Raw genomic sequence first — 9,128 nt, forward strand, 5'->3', positions numbered from 1 at the left:
GATCAGAATGTGATGATGGTTCCAAGCTAACAAGAATGAGAGTGACAATGATCACATTGCAGAAAAGAAATATGAGGTGTGGATTTGAAGCCGCAACCGCGATCAGTTCAAACATGGCGGTGGCGACAGCGGTGGTGGTGGTTTAATAGAGAGAGGTTGGTTGGTTGGTGTTAATTAGGAGAGACGGAAGGGTTTATAAGGATGGGAGAATAATAACAAGTGTGTGTTGTGTAAGCTTTGGGATGATTTGATTTGAGGTGTGGTGTGAAAGCTAACCACAGTTGACTTCTCAATATAAAACCAGTCTTCTTTTTTATAATAACCATTATAACATTAAAACAGCAGATTGCTTCTTAATGATTGATTTTTTTTGTATGATAAATAATTGACGTATGACGTATTTGTACCACGGTAGTGCTCAAATCGCTTTTAGGGCACTATGACTACACACGACACAAGTTCAATTTTAATTATTGCTTTCATTTATTTAATTTGTTTTGACAGATTACTCCAACACATTTCATTTAATGTATAAAATCTCCAAAACCAGTTCGTACTCCGATCCAAACTAACACCAAAAATTAGCCTCATACATCCCGTTTTAAACTGTACAATAGAAAACCCATTTCAACTCCACCTAAAATGACATGGTCACACAACACCCATTTCAACTCCACCTAAAATGACAGCTCAAATCGCTTTTAGGGCACTATGACTACACACGACACAAGTTCAATTTTAATTATTGCTTTCATTTATTTAATTTGTTTTGACAGATTACTCCAACACATTTCATTTAATGTATAAAATCTCCAAAACCAGTTCGTACTCCGATCCAAACTAACACCAAAAATTAGCCTCATACATCCCGTTTTAAACTGTACAATAGAAAACCCATTTCAACTCCACCTAAAATGACATGGTCACACAACACCCGACCCACCCATGGTGCAACCTCTAGATTTACCATCAGCAGCAAACTATGAATCTGATAACATGCAATATCATGACTAAACATAATAACCAAAAGAAAAACAGACAAAAGATTTAAAAGTTAACCAAAATCTAATTTTACGTTTATGCGCCAAAATAATTTTCAAGATTAATGTTTTTGTGATCTTAACTATTATTGTAGATCATGTTCTGACCTGTAAAACCTAAGAAATCTCATAAGATGCAATAACATAATTGGGTTGACTGGCCGATCAAATAATGCCATGTTATATAACAATCTACAAACCAATATAAGTTCAAAAGCCAAAAAAACACACTGCAGTAAATAAAAGTTTTCATAGAGAATATCCAGTGGCTCAAAACATTCATAATACTAAAACTAAGGCAACAGGAATGAAACAAAAGTTGATTTAAAACTTAATATTCAAAAAAAACAACAATCTGACCTTAGAGAACCAAAACTGATTAACTTATGATGGGTCACTTCTTTCTTTTCTTGTTCCCGAAAGACTCACTCTTCTTAAACCCTTTAAAATCATTAGTAGTCTCAGCAGTATTCTGCTTCTTCCCGCCCTTCTTCCCACCAAACCCATACTTTGAATCCCGATTTTTCCTCTTATTGCTTGGGCCCCCCTTACGGTCCTTCCCACCACTTACTTTCGCCTTTCCACCTGACCGGTCCCACGGGTTCACCCCAGCCCGTTTGTTCTTCTTAGACTTGTCAGACTCTTTTCCACTTTCAAACGATAAACCCATATCACCATCCTTGTCACCACCCGCAAACCCACTTTGTTCCCGTTGTTTCCTCCATTTCTTAACCGACTCTATTTCTTCTTTCTTCGTTTTGGCCCGTTCTTTTTGCTTCTCGGCTTGCACTTCCTTGGCCTTCTTCTTATTCTCTCGAGCCTTTCGTCTTTCTTCTGCCTCTTCAATTCTTCTCTTCTCAGATAAAAGCCGTCCTTTAATCTTCTCCATGTGTGTGTCGGTTTTCACCATTTCAGCATAATAATCAGTAGGCCTAAGAAACGGGAGGCCCAAAGGTTGGAATTTGAGAAAAGCTTGACGGGTGCCTTCAAGGGCTTGTGTGTAAAACGCGAGCTCACGGGCCAGGTCATCATTAACGTCTACCTTTTGGTCTTGGTCAATGTCGAGTGATAGTTTGTGTAACCAGTCAACATCTTCGGGCCAGCTAATGTCTCCGAGTTTGTCAAGTATAGCTTCTTTGTTGTATATGGCGGTTTTTGATGGCTCGGTCAGCTTAATGTCCTCGTCCCCTTCGGATTCAGATTCTGATTCTGGGTCGGATTGGGATTCGATTTCTGGGTCAGAATCAGAAGCATCCATATCAAGATCTTCGGGTAACGTCTCTAATAACTTGGAGGTCGGCTTTTTTATAATAGCCATTTAGTAAGCTGTTACAGTTTAAAAAATAAACAAGCTATTCAACTAGTTTGTCAAAATAAATAATGAAAAATGACATTTTTATATATATTTTATTTTGCGGTTACTAGTTTGATTTTTCTAACAGCATTTTTCAGGTATTAAAACAATATTACATGCTGTAAACATGTAGTTAGTATCTATATAAACAAACAATATTGTTATCAAACATGTATGTATAATATTAGATAATTTGTAATAACAAACAAACTTCCCATTAACCCTGATGTGTAAATGAAAGAAAACCCTAAAAAATGAACTTTCAGCAACAAAAGAAATAGACATATACAGAACCCTAAACTTGTTAAACCATAGAAATCGATATTAACAGTTAAGAGAAGATAACAATTGAAATTGTAAATTACATAGATATACAAGAATCAATGGGAAAAAAATACTGACCTTGCTAATTGTCAACAGAGGCGTATGATGATGAACCCTAAACCCTTAAACGTCAATTGCTTTCTTTTTCTTTGCTGTATATATATATATATATATATAGGCCCATTTTTGTCAAAAGAGAGTTGGGTCTAACATTTAGCCCGTGAAAAAGCCTATGACTTGGCCCATATTAAATAAATAGGCTTTTAAATATAAAGATTAATTTCATATACTCTACATACTTTAAAACTATCATATATATATACCCAACTATAATTAAAAATATCATATATATACCCAATTTTAATTAATGACTATTCTACCCTTTTTATATAATTTTGATATGATTAAAGCTAAAATTTGAAATCATTTCGTTCCCCGTAGGTTTAATCGGACCCGCCACTTGTGGTGGTTTAAATCCGATCGGGTTCAAAGATGGTAGTTGTAACATCCCAATTTGCCGTTCGGTTAATAATAATAATAAAATATGATAGGATAAGTAGGCTTTTAGATGGAATTAATTATGGACTAAAAGGGAAAGATGAGCCTTAGGTCCAAGGGCTTAAGGGAGTATAAAACCCCTTAAACCCTAATCCTTTCCATTTTTATCCAAATCTACACTATAGCCTACACCTTGAAAAACACACACAAACACCATCCTATAACCCGAGCCAAGATTCGAAGGTGGAAACCCGAACCCGTTGGTGCTAGATCGTCGTGAAGAACCAAAACAACATCAAGGCTTAAGCGTATTCGTAGTTTGACTCGTTTAAGGTGCGTATATAATTAGGAATCGTTCATTTAGGTCCGGATTCATTTAGATAATCTTAGATCTGTATACTTATGATAAAAACGAACCAAACGTGATGATTCTTGCTGAAAACCATTAACGATTGATAGGTTAAATTCTAACCTAAAGAACCCGTATATATATGTTTAAATCGCACCCTATAAACATGACTGTTTGAACGATTAAATGGTTAGGGTTTGTAGGCGTCGGGTAAACGACTCCATTGATACCTAAATCGTGTTATTTCATCGTGAAATGAGGGTTTAATTGCATATTCGATGAAGGTTGACTGCGTAAGTTCTTGATGATTTTGACTTTGACTCCTTGAGTCAAAGATCTGGATAAGACTGATGTGATTCGTTAAGGTAACGAATTAATTATCCAAATCGTGCAGGCAAGATAACGAATCAGTTCACCAATTCGTTATGGCAAGATAACGAATTAGTTCACCCATTCGTTATGTCCAGATAATGAATCAACTTACCTAATTCGTTATGTTTAGATAACGAATCAAGTCAAGATCAGATAACGAATCGGAATGACGAACCATATGATGACAAGATGACGAACTAAGATAACGAATTAAGTTAGCGAATCAGGACAACGAAGCGGATAACGAATTAGAGTGTCATCTGATAACAAATTAGACTATGATATGATAACGAATTAGACTTAATTCGTTATAGCAAATGAGATGGCGAATTAGATAATAATTTAAAATCCTTTTGAAAAATGTGTTAAGCTAGTTAATGAAAAAAAAAAAATTTCCAAGCTGACCTGGCAGCTCGACCCCAGCCAGGGGCTCTGCCCATTGGACCCTGCTAAGGGATGCCGCCCCTAGACCCCGCTGCCCCCGGACCCCCATTCGTTGAGGGTAATAATTTAACTAGAAACGCGATATGAAAAGTGATAGTAATCAATACGCATAATTGTTATACAGCTAGCCGTGCACAGCCAAAGAAACGAGTAACCAGTAACGGAAGAAGTAACCGAGTTCAGGTGAGTTTCTAGCCCCACTTCCTTAATATGTTTTCAGGGCTGTGTGCATACTCGATGTGATAGTTAATAAACTTACCTTGAATGGTAAGTGTATGCCAAGTATGATATATGTGATAGATACGAATGATTGTTTGACGATACGTGAACGATCTTCGGATATTACACGTACCGTTAGGTTATAAATAAAGATATGGATATTGTATGTAATGTAAGGATGATTGCTTGTCGATACGTGAACGATCTTCCGATATTGCATGTATTGCCAAGAATAGTGATGATTGTCTCATTATATGGATATTAAATGATAACTTATATATAAAGTTCCCTCTACGGATAATATATATAGTGTTCCTTTGATGGAAAGCATAGTGTTCCTTTAACGGAAAGCTCAGTGTTTCTTTGATGGAAAGCATAGGGTTCCTTTAATGGAAAACATAGTGTTCCTTCTATGGAAGTATATAGGATGTTCCTTCTATGGAGATTATATATAGAGAGTGTCCTTCTATGGAGAATACAAATAGTAAGGGCAATAGTAATAGTTCTTTTAATAGATATTATGTGACGTTCCTCTTATGGATATTTATACAAGGTTAAGATATGTATGTATGTAAGATATGTGTATGTATTGTATGTCGCCTCACTCAGCGTAGCTGATTTTTAGTATGCACGCAGGTGAATATGATTAAAGAGCTAGCATGAGGTTGGCACATGGCATGGATCGAACGACTGGTATTTGAAGAAGGAAGAAATGATGTTTTAATATGATGATTTATGTTATGGTTTTACAGAAAAGATTAAATGTTTTGTAATAAACAGTTAAAGTTTATATTCCGCGAAAGTTTTAATAAACTCTGATTTGTAGAATTGCGTTTATGAGTCATTCCGACGTTAAAGTGAGGCACCGGGAACGGGGCCTTACAGTGGCGAAACCTCCCCAGCTTCCGCACCTAAAACCATCATTGTTGTTTTAGATTACCCACATCGGTGAATGGTGATAACGACAATCACGGAGGTTTCAAATCTGAGGGGTGTGGGGCTGGATATGTTCATTTCCCACCTTCCGGCCACCACCAATCTTGCAAAATTGGGGGGAAATTGTAGTTCTAAATAACAACATTTGGAAATGGATTAGTGGTGAGGAATATCTAAACTGTAAAATGGAGGAAGGAGACGAATAGAATAGAAAGAAATGTGGTTCATCATCATTTTGTTTCTTATATTAGCGGGACCCACTTTTCAATTAAGTTTTCTTAGACTTTCTTTTTTTTCCTTTCGTTATAGTATATATTCAAGTTTAAATAACCAAGGGTAAGATTGTAACTTGCTAAGGTGTTTTCTAATGGATCGGGCATACATGATATTATAATTATTTTATAATGGCATACATGATATATTTAGTTTTGTAGGGGTATATGTGATATTATCAATGTTTGTAAGAGTATATATAAAATTGTCTCTTTAAATAAATTCATTCATTTTTGTCTACAAATTTAGTAAATTAGATAAGTAGGTTTCTCGAGTGGTTTTACTTGCTATCATTTTAAGTTATAATTAGTAGTGATCGAACGAACTATTGTAATTTCTATATGCTAACATTATCACTGTTGTACTTTACAATTACAATAACAATATAAAAAATGAAAACAAAACAACAAAAGAATATAGAAAAAAATAACCCAAGAAATTAAGAGAAAGAAAAAAAAAAGTTAAACCGAATGAACTAAACCACAAACGAATTAACAGATGGGTTAATTAAACCATAGTCGATTAACCATGGTTTAAGGTTTTGATGTGTAAACCCATGATCATATATGTTATGTAACAAACTTATTAATATTTGAAGCAATTCTAACTAAAACTTCCAACAAGTGTATTTGTTTGCTAATTAACTAAAGTCAATTCATTTAGTTTTAAGTATCGTAACCAAATGTTCTTCAATCCAATTCTCTCGTGTTAAGAAATACTCATTTAATCTAGAAGCAGCTTATTGGATTTGCCAGTCAATATTACCACATCAATTGAATGTGAACATCATGAATCATTATTGAAGAAACACTAGGTGACCCCGAGTAGATTATGGATAATCTGGGGGTTAAGTAATGTTTCCCACGAGGGTTAGGTCCGGCAAAGAAGGATGTTCTTCAGATGACCTGCAAAACAGACACCGTGAGCTCGTCACTGAGAAGGGGGGGGGGGGGTTCCTCCTTGTGACCACCCTCCGGCATGAGAATCAGACTAGATTGCTCTGAATATAAGTGTATATTGAGAGAAATAGATAGTGAAGGTAAAATACAAGATGATCATACCGTTCCAAGGTGTTGGAGTATTTATAGCCGAAGGTAGGTTTCCAAGCAGGTACAGCCAGCTGTATAATATTCCTGTTCTACCAACTATGGGCTACGCACGTGCCATGCTGGTTGGTGGATAGGCAGCGGCTGATAGTGACAAGGCCGGCTGTGTACTGTTTCCTTTCCACCAACTGCAGGCTATGTGCGTGCCACGACAAGGGTTGGTGAGTAGGCAGCGGCTAATAGTGACAAACAGTACTAGAGCATGCTCCTCGTACTGTTGTCGGTGAGCTGTCACCCTGTGATTGGTTCATGGGCTGCTTTGGTCAGATCTTGTCTATTTTGTCCATACCTTGGCAGGTATAGTACAAAAGATCTTCCAGAAGCATACGGACTGGCTCATTTGGGCAGGAGTATTCCCGCCTTGCTCATTCCTTCAGGTGACACTGAATTATTGAGAGTTAGTGCCTTGTGCGTGTAGCCTTGCTATTAGTGCGGGTAGCCTTCCCTGATGGCTTGTATCCGCAGCTGCGGGGACAGGCGGGGTGCTTCACCATTGGGAGGCTTTCCCTACGGGAACAGCTGGCGTACTGCGCGTAAGGTCTTCATCTCTGAGCATGGTGGGTCCTGCGGAACCAGTTGGTCCTTGCGCAGACGTCCCTCTTCAAGGTGAGTCTTGCGGGTCCAATTGGGCTCTGCTGGGACCTACCTCTTCAAGTCCCCCAGTCCAATGTTCTTCTCATGAATTGTTAATAAGTGAGGTGAACTTTGGACTTAAGCAAGGGGTTTTGAAAAGGATTTAGTTTTAAGGTTGTCCGTGGGGATTCTTCCCGCGGTTTCCCTAATGTCACGTGCAGAAATTCCCGACTTTTCTGCTTGATCTTTGGGTATGATGCGGGTAGGTGTGTAACCTCCTCGCAAGTCAGGAGCGTTGAGTTTCACTTGTGTAGATTCTCCATTAGGTTTCGGTAGTTTTAAACATAGTGATCAATTATGTTAAAGAACCAATTCCATCCTGGAGCTTCAAACAATCTAGTTCTCAACGTTCCCGCTATGCGGGGATGTTATTTCCCTTTCCGCAAGCATGGCACAGAAGATCCTTCTTGGTTTCAATTCCCTGCGAGTGCTAAGTATGTGAAGGGTTTCGCCTTGACACTGTACCCGCACTCGTCTTATAGTTATCTTACTTCCAAGGTATTCTTGGCGTCCATTCCCTGCGGGTGCTAATTATGTGAAGGGTTTTGCCTTGACACTGTACTCGCACCTGTCTTATAGTTACTTGGTTGCCAAGGTAAGGGGTATAGTCCCGCTTACTTTTGAATCTTTTTGAATCTTTTTGAAATTCGAAGAGTTGGTGAATGGATAAGAACAGTCCAAACTATTGAAACGTCGTCCGACGGTTTCTTCTGACAGTGTCAGGACGTGCAGGAAGTTATGGCGGCGTGACAGTATATAGTCATTCCAGACGCTTTTTCAGGCGCGTGGGCGCGATTTTTCGGGCGCGTGGGTGCGGATTTTACGGCGCGCATCCCGTCAACAGCTGTTGCCAGCTTGCTTTTTCCACGTGTCATAGTTTCATTGCACCAGCTCTTTTCTCTCTCCTCCGCATTAAATTCATCGCATTCATTGAGATGAGTATATAAAAAGGGAGAGGGTTCACGGTAATCCACACTTTCACTTCTTTCTTCTTCTTCTAAGCGATTTCTGGCGAATACTCTAACTTTCTGTCGAGCATTCTCCTGAAATCGTTCTTTACCTCCAAAACATGTCGTCTACTCATGATCCAAAAGCTACCGTCGAGGAGTCTGACTTGTATGTCGAGAACCCGACGTCTACGTCCGATAAGGACGATAAGAGCACTGCTGGCGAATGCCAGTGTGCTCTTCCCATCGAGCTTTACCGGTACATCGTCCGGAAGTTCATGCTCGAGCCGTTCGAGCCTGAGTTTCCGGAGCCACACCAGACGGTGTACGATGCCCCCAAGGGCAAAATAGGGGTATATACCGCTTTCTTCGTCTATGGGAATCTTAGGTTCCTGTTGACGAAGTTTGTATACCGTGTTCTGGATAGACACGGTGTGCACCTGACCGAGGTACACCCAATGGCGATCGCCAAGATCCGCCATTTTGAGTGGGTGTGCCTCATTCTTGGCGTGGATCCCCACGTCGACCGCCTGATGACCTTCTACTCCTGGAGGTGTATCCAAGGCTGGTATACCCTGGTCACCCGGATCAAGGGTTTGAAGATCTGCGCTACCGAGCGCAGTCTTCGGTCTT

The 9,128-nt window shown here is 38.9% G+C and overlaps 1 pseudogene; it reads right to left on the reverse strand.

Moving 5' to 3' along the window:
• Nucleotides 1-1,284: 1,284 nt before the first annotated feature.
• LOC143567680 (putative rRNA-processing protein EBP2 homolog pseudogene) lies at nucleotides 1,285-2,358 on the reverse strand (annotated as a pseudogene).
• Nucleotides 2,359-9,128: the final 6,770 nt, after the last annotated feature.

This window comes from Bidens hawaiensis, unplaced genomic scaffold (assembly GCF_021521415.1).
Source record: "Bidens hawaiensis isolate Kalapana, Puna unplaced genomic scaffold, B.hawaiensis_p1.1 tig00023607_1, whole genome shotgun sequence".
Classification (NCBI taxonomy): Eukaryota; Viridiplantae; Streptophyta; class Magnoliopsida; order Asterales; family Asteraceae; genus Bidens; species Bidens hawaiensis.